Source organism: Aulonocara sp. 'chitande type north' Nkhata Bay, linkage group LG9 (genome assembly GCF_057382095.1).
Source record: "Aulonocara sp. 'chitande type north' Nkhata Bay isolate Kocher_YH1m ecotype deep benthic linkage group LG9, A_spYH_male_GT1.1, whole genome shotgun sequence".
NCBI classification, from domain to species: domain Eukaryota; kingdom Metazoa; phylum Chordata; class Actinopteri; order Cichliformes; family Cichlidae; genus Aulonocara; species Aulonocara sp. 'chitande type north' Nkhata Bay.
Window position 1 is genome coordinate 30,776,240 of NC_141352.1, and position 14,860 is coordinate 30,791,099.

Consider the following 14,860-nt stretch of genomic DNA (forward strand, 5'->3'; position numbering starts at 1 on the left):
TTCAGGTTAAATTCGTTTTTTTTTGTTTTTTTTTAATCTCATTCAATATTTTTAACTCAAAATTCAGCAATTAATTCATTTCAGTGCATACATTCAGATTCAAGCATTCACACTGCAGTTTCTTCAGAAAATGCACTTTCTAGTTAGTGTGAATGCTTGAAAAGCATTCACAGTATTGTTATTCTAATCTTTATTATTAGTGTGAATGCTTGAAAAGCATTCACAGTATTGTTCTTCTAATCTTTATTATTATTATATTTTATTATTTTTCCGTACGTTTTTTGAAAGCCTACTCCTTCAAAACCGTTCAACTTAGAAAAACCATTCAAACATCGTTAGATTCCTATTCTTTTGGACAACATTGCTTCTATTTTTCTCATTTTTAACATTTATATTTTTTATTTTATTCAACTTTATTCAACAAAAATTTATAATGTATTTCAATGGGGAGACCCTTCAAATTCTCATTCAACTTACTCATTTTTAAACTCTTACTACTTCCACATACATTGACATAGAGCCACCATTCAAACTTTAAAACGAAGACAAGACATTCAACTATTCAACTTGTATTTATCTTTTCAATATCTATTATACTTTTTCTTCAGTTCCAGTTTAAGTTTCATGATGTTTTTTCAGCCGTTTCAGAGTTTATAATGGGTGTGTATGGGACGGAATGTTGGGGCTAGAGTGAGACAGCTCAACTGCTAGAGTGAGAGGAGCAAAAAAATTAATCTTAAAATCTTTTTTAAAACTGCTGCTGTGTCCACAGCGTTTGCTCTACAGCCATCATTTTACCCTCAAAACGTAGCCATGGCTGTCCTCTTTCATCCAATGTGTTTACTATTGTCCTAGGTGTTACGGTTCTTTCATAAATGTCACCAATGCACAGCCTCCTCCTTCCAACTCTTCCATAGACTCTAATGTTAAAATGGCTCAGAAGGTTCGTTTGAAAATCAGAAGAGCATGGTGTCTTTCCACTGTCACCACGTCCATATAATAAGCTCCACAGGCATGAAAACTGAGAATTAGGTAGACTAGACATTGCTGTCGCTCACGGTGAAAGAATTTTGTCAATACGACTTTTACTTTTCATTTGGGAGCGATTTGTTTCGGCCTGACTTTTCTGTTCATTTTAAGCAGCAAAAGTGAGGTGCATGTCTGTGTGCGTGTGTATGGAGCCATTGGGTGTGGTCACTATAGCAACCAGGCTCACACCTGCCTGCTTAACGAGCTCTCTCTGCCACTGTACCAAGATTCATCTTAAACACTTCTCTTTCAACTGCTGCTGTGTCCACAGTGTTAAAGCCATCATTTTACCCTCAAAACGTCGCCATCGTTGTTCTTTTTCCAACATCTTGTCTTTCAAAGCTCAGAGATGTAACCTTTTTAAACTGTGTGGGTCCAAGTGGAGGGATCACATTTTAGTCATTCAGTGATTCAAAGAATATGACCTTTTAATATTCTTTCAGATGTTTTCTGACTCTAAATGTTCTTTTCTCATTTCTTAGGTTTTTCTAATTTACAATTAAAACATTTTCAGCTTTTTTTCCAACTTCTTCTTCTGTGTAACCTTCAGCTTTTAGCAGTTCAGCACCTTTGTTTTCAGGTTGAATTCGTTTTTTTTTGTTTGTTTTTTTTATCTCATTCAATATTTTTAACTCAAAATTCAGCAATTAATTCATTTCAGTGCATACATTCAGATTCAAGCATTCACACTGCAGTTTCTTCAGAAAATGCACTTTCTAGTTATTATTATTATTATATTTTATTTTTCCGTACGTTTTTTGTAATCCTATAACTTCAAAACCGTTCAACTTAGAAAAACCATTCAAACACCGTTAGATTCCTATTCTTTTGAACAACACTGCTTCTATTTTTCATATTTTTAACATTTATATTTTTAATTTTATTCAACTTTTTTCAACAAAAATTTATAATGTATTTCAATGGGGAGACCCTTCAAATCCTCATTCAACTTACTCATTTTTAAACTCTTACTACTTCCACATACATTGACATAGAGCCACCATTCAAACTTTAAAACGAAGACAAGACATTCAACTATTCAACTTGTATTTATCTTTTCAATATCTATTATACTTTTTCTTCAGTTCCAGTTTAAGTTTCATGATGTTTTTTCACCCGTTTCAGAGTTTATAATGGGTGTGTATGGGACGGAATGTTGGGGCTAGAGTGAGACAGCTCAACTGCTAGAGTGAGAGGAGCAAAAAAATTAATCTTAAAATCTTTTTTAAAACTGCTGCTGTGTCCGCAGCGTTTGCTCTACAGGTATGATTTTACCCTCAAAACGTAGCCATGGCTGTCCTCTTTCATCCAATGTGTTTACTATTGTACTAGGTGTTATGGTTCTTTCATAAATGTCACCAATGCACAGCCTCCTCCCTCCAACTCTTCCATAGACTCTAATGTTAAAATGGCTCAGAAGGTTCGTTTGAAAATCAGAAGAGCATGGTGTCTTTACACTGTCACCACGTCTATATAATAAGCTCCACAGGCATGAAAACTGAGAATTAGGTAGACTAGACATTGCTGTCGCTCACGGTGAAAGAATTTCGTCAATACGACTTTTACTTTTCATTTGGGAACGATTTGTTTCGGCCTGACTTTTCTGTTCATTTTAAGCAGCAAAAGTGAGGCGCATGTCTGTGTACGTGTGTATGGAGCCATTGGGTGCGGTCACTATAGCAACCAGGCTCACACCTGCCTGCTTAACGAGCTCTGCCTGCCACTCTGCCAAGATTCATCTTAAACACTTCTCTTTCAACTGCTGCTGTGTCCACAGTGTTAAAGCCATCATTTTACCCTCAAAACGTCGCCATCGTTGTTCTCTTTCCAACATCTTGTCTTTCAAAGCTCAGACATTTAAACTTTTTAAACTGTGTGGATCCAAGTGGAGGGATCACATTTTAGTCATTCAGTGATTCAAAGAATATGACCTTTTAATATTCTTTCAGATGTTTTCTGACTCTAAATGTTCTTTTCTCATTTCTTAGGTTTTTCTAATTTGCAATTAAAACATTTTCAGCTTTTTTCCAACTTCTTCTTCTGTGTAACCTTCAGCTTTTAGCAGTTCAGCACTTTTGTTTTCAGGTTAAATTTGGGTTGTTTTTTTTATCTCATTCAAGATTTTTAACTCAAAATTCAGCAATTAATTCATTTCAGTCCATACATTCAGATTCAAGCATTCACACTGCAGTTTCTTCAGAAAATGCACTTTCTAGTTATATTTTATTATTTTTCCGTACGTTTTTTGAAAGCCTACTCCTTCAAAACCGTTCAACTTAGAAAAACCATTCAAACACCGTTAGATTCCTATTCTTTTGGACAACACTGCTTCTATTTTTCATATTTTTAACATTTATATTTTTAATTTTATTCAACTTTATTCAACAAAAATTTATAATGTATTTCAATGGGGAGACCCTTCAAATCCTCATTCAACTTACTCATTTTTAAACTCTTACTACTTCCACATACATTGACATAGAGCCACCATTCAAACTTTAAAACGAAGACAAGACATTCAACTATTCAACTTGTATTTATCTTTTCAATATCTATTATACTTTTTCTTCAGTTCCAGTTTAAGTTTCATGATGTTTTTTCACCCGTTTCAGAGTTTATAATGGGTGTGTATGGGACGGAATGTTGGGGCTAGAGTGAGAGAGCTCAACTGCTAGAGTGAGAGGAGCAAAAAAATTAATCTTAAAATATTTTTTAAAACTGCTGCTGTGTCCACAGCGTTTGCTCTATAGCCACCATTTTACCCTCAAAACGTAGCCATCGCTGTCCTCTTTCATCCAATGTGTTTACTATTGTCCTAGGTGTTATGGTTCTTTCATAAATGTCACCAATGCACAGCCTCCTCCCTCCAACTCTTCCATAGACTCTAATGTTAAAATGGCTCAGAAGGTTCGTTTGAAAATCAGAAGAGCATGGTGTCTTTCCACTGTCACCACGTCCATATAATAAACTCCACAGGCATGAAAACTGAGAATTCAGTAGACTAGAAGCTGCTGTCGCTCACGGTGAAAGAATTTCGTCAATACGACTTGTACTTTTCATATGGGAACGATTTGTTTCGGCCTGACTTTTCTGTTCATTTTAAGCAGCAAAAGTGAGGTGCATGTCTGTGTACGTGTGTATGGAGCCATTGGGTGCGGTCACTATAGCAACCAGGCTCACACCTGCCTGCTTAACGAGCTCTCTCTCACTCTGTGCCAAGATTCATCTTAAGCACTTCTCTTTCAACTGCTGCTGTGTCCACAGTGTCACAGCCATCATTTTACCCTCAAATTGTCGCCATTATTGTTCTCTTTCCAACACCGTATCTTTCAAAGCTCAGACATTTAAACTTTTTAAACTGTGTGGATCCAAGTGGAGGGATCACATTTTAGTCATTCAGTGATTCAAAGAATATGACCTTTTAATATTCATTCAGATGTTTTCTGACTCTAAATGTTCTTTTCTCATTTCTTAGGGTTTTCTAATTTACATTTAAAACATTTTCAGCTTTTTTCCAACTTCTGCTTCTGTGTAACCTTCAGCTTTTAGCAGTTCAGCACCTTTGTTTTCAGGTTAAATTTGGGTTTTTTTGTTTGTTTTTTTAAAATTTCATTTAATATTTTTAACTCAAAATTCAGCAATTAATTCATTTCAGTGCATACATTCAGATTCAAGCATTCACACTGCAGTTTCTTCAGAAAATGCACTTTCTAGTTAGTGTGAATGCTTGAAAAGCATTCACAGTATTGTTATTCGAATCTTTATTATTATATATTCCGTACGTTTTTTGGCATCTAACTCCTTCAAAACCGTTCAACTTAGAAAAACCATTCAAACACCGTTAGATTCCTATTCTTTTGGACATGACTGCTTCTATTTTTCTCATTTTTAACATTTATATTTTTAATTTTATTCAACTTTATTCAACAAAAATTTCCCATGTATTACAATGGGGAGACCCTTCAAATTCTCATTCAACTTACTCATTTTTAAACTCTTACTACTTCCACATACATTGACATAGAGCCACCATTCAAACTTTAAAACGAAGACAAGACATTCAACTATTCAACTTGTATTTATCTTTTCAATATCTATTATACTTTTTCTTCAGTTCCAGTTTAAGTTTCATGATGTTTTTTCAGCCGTTTCAGAGTTTATAATGGGTGTGTATGGGACGGAATGTTGGGGCTAGAGTGAGACAGCTCAACTGCTAGAGTGAGAGGAGCGAAAAAATTAATCTTAAAATCTTTTTTAAAACTGCTGCTGTGTCCGCAGCGTTTGCTCTACAGGTATGATTTTACCCTCAAAACGTAGCCATCGCTGTCCTCTTTCATCCAATGTGTTTACTATTATCCTAGGTGTTATGGTTCTTTCATAAATGTCACCAATGCACAGCCTCCTCCCTCCAACTCTTCCATAGACTCTAATGTTAAAATGGCTCAGAAGGTTCGTTTGAAAATCAGAAGAGCATGGTGTCTTTCCACTGTCACCACGTCCATATAATAAGCTCCACAGGCATGAAAACTGAGAATTAGGTAGACTAGACATTGCTGTCGCTCACGGTGAAAGAATTTTGTCAATACGACTTTTACTTTTCATTTGGGAACGATTTGTTTCGGCCTGACTTTTCTGTTCATTTTAAGCAGCAAAAGTGAGGCGCATGTCTGTGTACGTGTGTATGGAGCCATTGGGTGCGGTCACTATAGCAACCAGGCTCACACCTGCCTGCTTAACGAGCTCTGCCTGCCACTGTACCAAGATTCATCTTAAGCACTTCTCTTTCAACTGCTGCTGTGTCCACAGTGTTACAGCCATCATTTTACCCTCAAATTGTCGCCATTATTGTTCTCTTTCCAACACCGTATCTTTCAAAGCTCAGGCATTTAAACTTTTTAAACTGTGTGGATCAAAGTGGAGGGATCACATTTGAGTCATTCAGTGATTCAAAGAATATGACCTTTTAATATTCATTCAGATGTTTTCTGACTCTAAATGTTCTTTTGTCATTTCTTAGGGTTTTCTAATTTACATTTAAAACATTTTCAGTTTTTTTCCAACTCCTTCTTCTGTGTAACCTTCAGCTTTTAGCAGTTCAGCACCTTTGTTTTCAGGTTAAATTCGTTTTTTTTTTTTGTTTTTTTTAAAAATCTCATTCAATATTTTTAACTCAAAATTCAGCAATTAATTCATTTCAGTGCATACATTCAGATTCAAGCATTCACACTGCAGTTTCTTCAGAAAATGCACTTTCTAGTTATTATTAGTGTGAATGCTTGAAAAGCATTCACAGTATTGTTATTCGAATCTTTATTATTATTATTATATTTTATTTTTCCGTACGTTTTTTCAAAGCCTACTCCTTCAAAACCGTTCAACTTAGAAAAACCATTCAAACACCGTTAGATTCCTATTCTTTTGGACAACACTGCTTCTATTTTTCATATTTTTAACATTTATATTTTTAATTTTATTCAACTTTATTCAACAAAAATTTATAATGTATTTCAATGGGGAGACCCTTCAAATCCTCATTCAACTTACTCATTTTTAAACTCTTACTACTTCCACATACATTGACATAGAGCCACCATTCAAACTTTAAAACGAAGACAAGACATTCAACTATTCAACTTGTATTTATCTTTTCAATATCTATTATACTTTTTCTTCAGTTCCAGTTTAACTTTCATGATGTTTTTTCACCCGTTTCAGAGTTTATAATGGGTGTGTATGGGACGGAATGTTGGGGCTAGAGTGAGACAGCTCAACTGCTAGAGTGAGAGGAGCAAAAAAATTAATCTTAAAATCTTTTTTAAAACTGCTGCTGTGTCCGCAGCGTTTGCTCTACAGGTATGATTTTACCCTCAAAACGTAGCCATGGCTGTCCTCTTTCATCCAATGTGTTTACTATTGTACTAGGTGTTATGGTTCTTTCATAAATGTCACCAATGCACAGCCTCCTCCCTCCAACTCTTCCATAGACTCTAATGTTAAAATGGCTCAGAAGGTTCGTTTGAAAATCAGAAGAGCATGGTGTCTTTACACTGTCACCACGTCCATATAATAAACTCCACAGGCATGAAAACTGAGAATTAGGTAGACTAGACATGGCTGTCGCTCACGGTGAAAGAATTTTGTCAATACGACTTTTACTTTTCATTTGGGAACGATTTGTTTCGGCCTGACTTTTCTGTTCATTTTAAGCAGCAAAAGTGAGGCGCATGTCTGTGTACGTGTGTATGGAGCCATTGGGTGCGGTCACTATAGCAACCAGGCTCACACCTGCCTGCTTAACGAGCTCTGCCTGCCACTGTACCAAGATTCATCTTAAGCACTTCTCTTTCAACTGCTGCTGTGTCCACAGTGTTACAGCCATCATTTTACCCTCAAATTGTCGCCATTATTGTTCTCTTTCCAACACCGTATCTTTCAAAGCTCAGGCATTTAAACTTTTTAAACTGTGTGGATCAAAGTGGAGGGATCACATTTGAGTCATTCAGTGATTCAAAGAATATGACCTTTTAATATTCATTCAGATGTTTTCTGACTCTAAATGTTCTTTTCTCATTTCTTAGGGTTTTCTAATTTACATTTAAAACATTTTCAGTTTTTTTCCAACTCCTTCTTCTGTGTAACCTTCAGCTTTTAGCAGTTCAGCACCTTTGTTTTCAGGTTAAATTCGTTTTTTTTTGTTTTTTTTTAATCTCATTCAATATTTTTAACTCAAAATTCAGCAATTAATTCATTTCAGTGCATACATTCAGATTCAAGCATTCACACTGCAGTTTCTTCAGAAAATGCACTTTCTAGTTATTATTATTATATTTTATTTTTCCGTACGTTTTTTGAAAGCCTACTCCTTCAAAACCGTTCAACTTAGAAAAACCATTCAAACATCGTTAGATTCCTATTCTTTTGGACAACATTGCTTCTATTTTTCTCATTTTTAACATTTATATTTTTAATTTTATTCAACTTTATTCAACAAAAATTTATAATGTATTTCAATGGGGAGACCCTTCAAATCCTCATTCAACTTACTCATTTTTAAACTCTTACTACTTCCACATACATTGACATAGAGCCACCATTCAAACTTTAAAACGAAGACAAGACATTCAACTATTCAACTTGTATTTATCTTTTCAATATCTATTATACTTTTTCTTCAGTTCCAGTTTAAGTTTCATGATGTTTTTTCACCCGTTTCAGAGTTTATAATGGGTGTGTATGGGACGGAATGTTGGGGCTAGAGTGAGACAGCTCAACTGCTAGAGTGAGAGGAGCAAAAAAATTAATCTTAAAATCTTTTTTAAAACTGCTGCTGTGTCCACAGCGTTTGCTCTACAGGTATGATTTTACCCTCAAAACGTAGCCATCGCTGTCCTCTTTCATCCAATGTGTTTACTATTGTCCTAGGTGTTATGGTTCTTTCATAAATGTCACCAATGCACAGCCTCCTCCCTCCAACTCTTCCATAGACTCTAATGTTAAAATGGCTCAGAAGGTTCGTTTGAAAATCAGAAGAGCATGGTGTCTTTCCACTGTCACCACGTCCATATAATAAGCTCCACAGGCATGAAAACTGAGAATTCAGTAGACTAGACATTGCTGTCGCTCACGGTGAAAGAATTTTGTCAATATGACTTTTACTTTTCATTTGGGAGCGATTTGTTTCGGCCTGACTTTTCTGTTCATTTTAAGCAGCAAAAGTGAGGTGCATGTCTGTGTACGTGTGTATGGAGCCATTGGGTGCAGTCACTATAGCAACCAGGCTCACACCTGCCTGCTTAACGAGCTCTGCCTGCCACTGTACCAAGATTCATCTTAAACACTTCTCTTTCAACTGCTGCTGTGTCCACAGTGTTACAGCCTTCATTTTACCCTCAAAATGTCACCATCGTTGTTCTCTTTCCAACACTGTCTTTCAAAGCTCAGACTTTTAAATTTTTTAAACTGTGTGGATCAAAGTGGAGGGATCACATTTGAGTCATTCAGTGATTCAAAGAATATGAACTTTTAATATTCATTCAGATGTTTTCTGACTCTAAATGTTCTTTTCTCATTTCTTAGGGTTTTCTAATTTACATTTAAAACATTTTCAGTTTTTTTCCAACTCCTTCTTCTGTGTAACCTTCAGCTTTTAGCAGTTCAGCACCTTTGTTTTCAGGTTAAATTCGGGTTTTTTTTGTTTTTTTTTAATCTCATTCAATATTTTTAACTCAAAATTCAGCAATTAATTCATTTCAGTGCATACATTCAGATTCAAGCATTCACACTGCAGTTTCTTCAGAAAATGCACTTTCTAGTTATTATTATATTTTATTTTTCCGTACGTTTTTTGTAATCCTATAACTTCAAAACCGTTCAACTTAGAAAAACCATTCAAACACCGTTAGATTCCTATTCTTTTGAACAACACTGCTTCTATTTTTCATATTTTTAACATTTATATTTTTAATTTTATTCAACTTTTTTCAACAAAAATTTATAATGTATTTCAATGGGGAGACCCTTCAAATCCTCATTCAACTTACTCATTTTTAAACTCTTACTACTTCCACATACATTGACATAGAGCCACCATTCAAACTTTAAAACGAAGACAAGACATTCAACTATTCAACTTGTATTTATCTTTTCAATATCTATTATACTTTTTCTTCAGTTCCAGTTTAAGTTTCATGATGTTTTTTCACCCGTTTCAGAGTTTATAATGGGTGTGTATGGGACGGAATGTTGGGGCTAGAGTGAGACAGCTCAACTGCTAGAGTGAGAGGAGCAAAAAAATTAATCTTAAAATCTTTTTTAAAACTGCTGCTGTGTCCACAGCGTTTGCTCTACAGGTATGATTTTACCCTCAAAACGTAGCCATGGCTGTCCTCTTTCATCCAATGTGTTTACTATTGTCCTAGGTGTTATGGTTCTTTCGTAAATGTCACCAATGCACAGCCTCCTCCCTCCAACTCTTCCATAGACTCTAATGTTAAAATGGCTCAGAAGGTTCGTTTGAAAATCAGAAGAGCATGGTGTCTTTACACTGTCACCACGTCCATATAATAAGCTCCACAGGCATGAAAACTGAGAATTAGGTAGACTAGACATTGCTGTCGCTCACGGTGAAAGAATTTTGTCAATACGACTTTTACTTTTCATTTGGGAACGATTTGTTTCGGCCTGACTTTTCTGTTCATTTTAAGCAGCAAAAGTGAGGCGCATGTCTGTGTACGTGTGTATGGAGCCCTTGGGTGCAGTCACTATAGCAACCAGGCTCACACCTGCCTGCTTAACGAGCTCTGCCTGCCACTGTACCAAGATTCATCTTAAACACTTCTCTTTCAACTGCTGCTGTGTCCACAGTGTTACAGCCATCATTTTACCCTCAAATTGTCGCCATTATTGTTCTCTTTCCAACACCGTATCTTTCAAAGCTCAGGCATTTAAACTTTTTAAACTGTGTGGATCAAAGTGGAGGGATCACATTTGAGTCATTCAGTGATTCAAAGAATATGACCTTTTAATATTCATTCAGATGTTTTCTGACTCTAAATGTTCTTTTCTCATTTCTTAGGGTTTTCTAATTTACATTTAAAACATTTTCAGTTTTTTTCCAACTCCTTCTTCTGTGTAACCTTCAGCTTTTAGCAGTTCAGGACCTTTGTTTTCAGGTTAAATTCGGTTTTTTTTTTTATCTCATTCAAGATTTTTAACTTAAATTCAGTAATTGAGTCATTTCAGTGCATACATTCAGATTCAAGCATTCACACTGCAGTTTCTTCAGAAAATGCACTTTCTAGTTATATTTTCTTTTTCCGTACGTTTTTTGAAAGCCTACTCCTTCAAAACCGTTCAACTTAGAAAAACCATTCAAACACCGTTAGATTCCTATTATTTTGGACATGACTGCTTCTATTTTTCTCATTTTTAACATTTATATTTTTAATTTTATTCAACTTTATTCAACAAAAATTTCCCATGTATTTCAATGGGGAGACCCTTCAAATTCTCATTCAATTTACTCATTTTTAAACTCTTACTACTTCCACATACATTGACATAGAGCCACCATTCAAACTTTAAAACGAAGACAAGACATTCAACTATTCAACTTGTATTTATCTTTTCAATATCTATTATACTTTTTCTTCAGTTCCAGTTTAAGTTTCATGATGTTTTTTCACCCGTTTCAGAGTTTATAATGGGTGTGTATGGGACGGAATGTTGGGGCTAGAGTGAGGCAGCTCAACTGCTAGAGTGAGAGGAGCAAAAAAATTAATCTTAAAATATTTTTTAAAACTGCTGCTGTGTCCGCAGCGTTTGCTCTACAGGTATGATTTTACCCTCAAAACGTAGCCATGGCTGTCCTCTTTCATCCAATGTGTTTACTATTGTCCTAGGTGTTACGGTTCTTTCATAAATGTCACCAATGCACAGCCTCCTCCTTCCAACTCTTCCATAGACTCTAATGTTAAAATGGCTCAGAAGGTTCGTTTGAAAATCAGAAGAGCATGGTGTCTTTCCACTGTCACCACGTCCATATAATAAACTCCACAGACATGAAAACTGAGAATTCAGTAGACTAGACATTGCTGTCACTCACGGTGAAAGAATTTTGTCAATACGACTTTTACTTTTCATTTGGGAACGATTTGTTTCGGCCTGACTTTTCTGTTCATTTTAAGCAGCAAAAGTGAGGCGCATGTCTGTGTACGTGTGTATGGAGCCATTGGGTGCGGTCACTATAGCAACCAGGCTCACACCTGCCTGCTTAACGAGCTCTGCCTGCCACTGTACCAAGATTCATCTTAAGCACTTCTCTTTCAACTGCTGCTGTGTCCACAGTGTTACAGCCATCATTTTACCCTCAAATTGTCGCCATTATTGTTCTCTTTCCAACATCTTGTCTTTCAAAGCTCAGAGATGTAAACTTTTTAAACTGTGTGGGTCCAAGTGGAGGGATCACATTTTCTTCATTCAGTGATTCAAAGAATATGACCTTTTAATATTCTTTCAGATGTTTTCTGACTCTAAATGTTCTTTTCTCATTTCTTAGGTTTTTCTAATTTACAATTAAAACATTTTCAGCTTTTTTCCAACTTCTTCTTCTGTGTAACCTTCAGCTTTTAGCAGTTCAGCACTTTTGTTTTCAGGTTAAATTTGGTTTTTGGTTTTTTTTTTTCTCATTCAAAATTTTTAACTTAAATTCAGTAATTATTTCATTTCAGTGCATACATTCAGATTCAAGCATTCACACTGCAGTTTCTTCAGAAAATGCACTTTCTAGTTATATTTTTTATTATTATTATCTATTCCGTACGTTTTTTGAAAGCCAACTCCTTCAAAACCGTTCAACTTAGAAAAACCATTCAAACACCGTTAGATTCCTATTCTTTTGGACAACATTGCTTCTATTTTTCTCATTTTTAACATTTATATTTTTAATTTTATTCAACTTTTTTCAACAAAAATTTACAATGTATTTCAATGGGGAGACCCTTCAAATTCTCATTCAACTTCATCCTCTTTAAACTGTATCTACTTCCACATACATTGACATAGAGCCACCATTCAAACTTTAAAACGAAGACAAGACATTCAACTATTCAACTTGTATTTATCTTTTCAATATCTATTATACTTTTTCTTCAGTTCCAGTTTAAGTTTCATGATGTTTTTTCACCCGTTTCAGAGTTTATAATGGGTGTGTATGGGACGGAATGTTGGGGCTAGAGTGAGGCAGCTCAACTGCTAGAGTGAGAGGAGCAAAAAAATTAATCTTAAAATCTTTTTTAAAACTGCTGCTGTGTCCACAGCGTTTGCTCTACAGCCACCATTTTACCCTCAAAACGTAGCCATCGCTGTCCTCTTTCATCCAATGTGTTTACTATTGTCCTAGGTGTTATGGTTCTTTCATAAATGTCACCAATGCACAGCCTCCTCCCTCCAACTCTTCCATAGACTCTAATGTTAAAATGGCTCAGAAGGTTCTTTTGAAAATCAGAAGAGCATGGTGTCTTTACACTGTCACCACGTCCATACAATAAACTCCACAGGCATGAAAACTGAGAATTCAGTAGACTAGACATTGTTGTCGCTCACGGTGAAAGAATTTTGTCAATACGACTTGTACTTTTCATATGGGAACGATTTGTTTTGGCCTGACTTTTCTGTTCATTTTAAGCAGCAAAAGTGAGGCGCATGTCTGTGTACGTGTGTATGGAGCCCTTGGGTGCGGTCACTATAGCAACCAGGCTCACACCTGCCTGCTTAACGAGCTCTCTCTCTCTCTCTGCCAAGATTCATCTTAAACACTTCTCTTTCAACTGCTGCTGTGTCCACAGTGTTAAAGCCATCATTTTACCCTCAAAATGTCGCCATCGTTGTTCTTTTTCCAACATCTTGTCTTTCAAAGCTCAGAGATGTAAACTTTTTAAACTGTGTGGGTCCAAGTGGAGGGATCACATTTTAGTCATTCAGTGATTCAAAGAATATGACCTTTTAATATTCATTCAGATGTTTTCTGACTCTAAATGTTCTTTTCTCATTTCTTAGGGTTTTCTAATTTACATTTAAAACATTTTCAGTTTTTTTCCAACTCCTTCTTCTGTGTAACCTTCAGCTTTTAGCAGTTCAGCACCTTTGTTTTCAGGTTAAATTCGTGTTTTTTTTTTTTTGTTTTTTTTTTAATCTCATTCAATATTTTTAACTCAAAATTCAGCAATTAATTCATTTCAGTGCATACATTCAGATTCAAGCATTCACACTGCAGTTTCTTCAGAAAATGCACTTTCTAGTTAGTGTGAATGCTTGAAAAGCATTCACAGTATTGTTATTCGAATCTTTATTATTAGTGTGAATGCTTGAAAAGCATTCACAGTATTGTTATTCTAATCTTTCTTATTATCTATTATTCCATATTCCGTACGTTTTTTGGCATCTAACTGCTTCAAAACCGTTCAACTTAGAAAAACCATTCAAACATCGTTAGATTCCTATTATTTTGGACATGACTGCTTCTATTTTTCTCATTTTTAACATTTATATTTTTAATTTTATTCAACTTTATTCAACAAAAATTTCCCATGTATTTCAATGGGGAGACCCTTCAAATTCTCATTCAACTTACTCATTTTTAAACTCTTACTACTTCCACATACATTGACATAGAGCCACCATTCAAACTTTAAAACGAAGACAAGACATTCAACTATTCAACTTGTATTTATCTTTTCAATATCTATTATACTTTTTCTTTAGTTCCAGTTTAAGTTTCATGATGTTTTTTCACCCGTTTCAGAGTTTATAATGGGTGTGTATGGGACGGAATGTTGGGGCTAGAGTGAGGCAGCTCAACTGCTAGAGTGAGAGGAGCAAAAGAATTAATCTTAAAATATTTTTTAAAACTGCTGCTGTGTCCGCAGCGTTTGCTCTACAGGTATGATTTTACCCTCAAAACGTAGCCATGGCTGTCCTCTTTCATCCAATGTGTTTACTATTGTACTAGGTGTTATGGTTCTTTCATAAATGTCACCAATGCACAGCCTCCTCCCTCCAACTCTTCCATAGACTCTAATGTTAAATTGGCTCAGAAGGTTCGTTTGAAAATCAGAAGAGCATGGTGTCTTTACACTGTCACCACATCCATATAATGAACTCCACAGGCATGAAAACTGAGAATTCAGTAGACTAGAAGCTGCTGTCGCTCACGGTGAAAGAATTTTGTCAATACGACTTTTACTTTTCATTTGGGAACGATTTGTTTCGGCCTGACTTTTCTGTTCATTTTAAGCAGCAAAAGTGAGGCGCATGTCTGTGTACGTGTGTATGG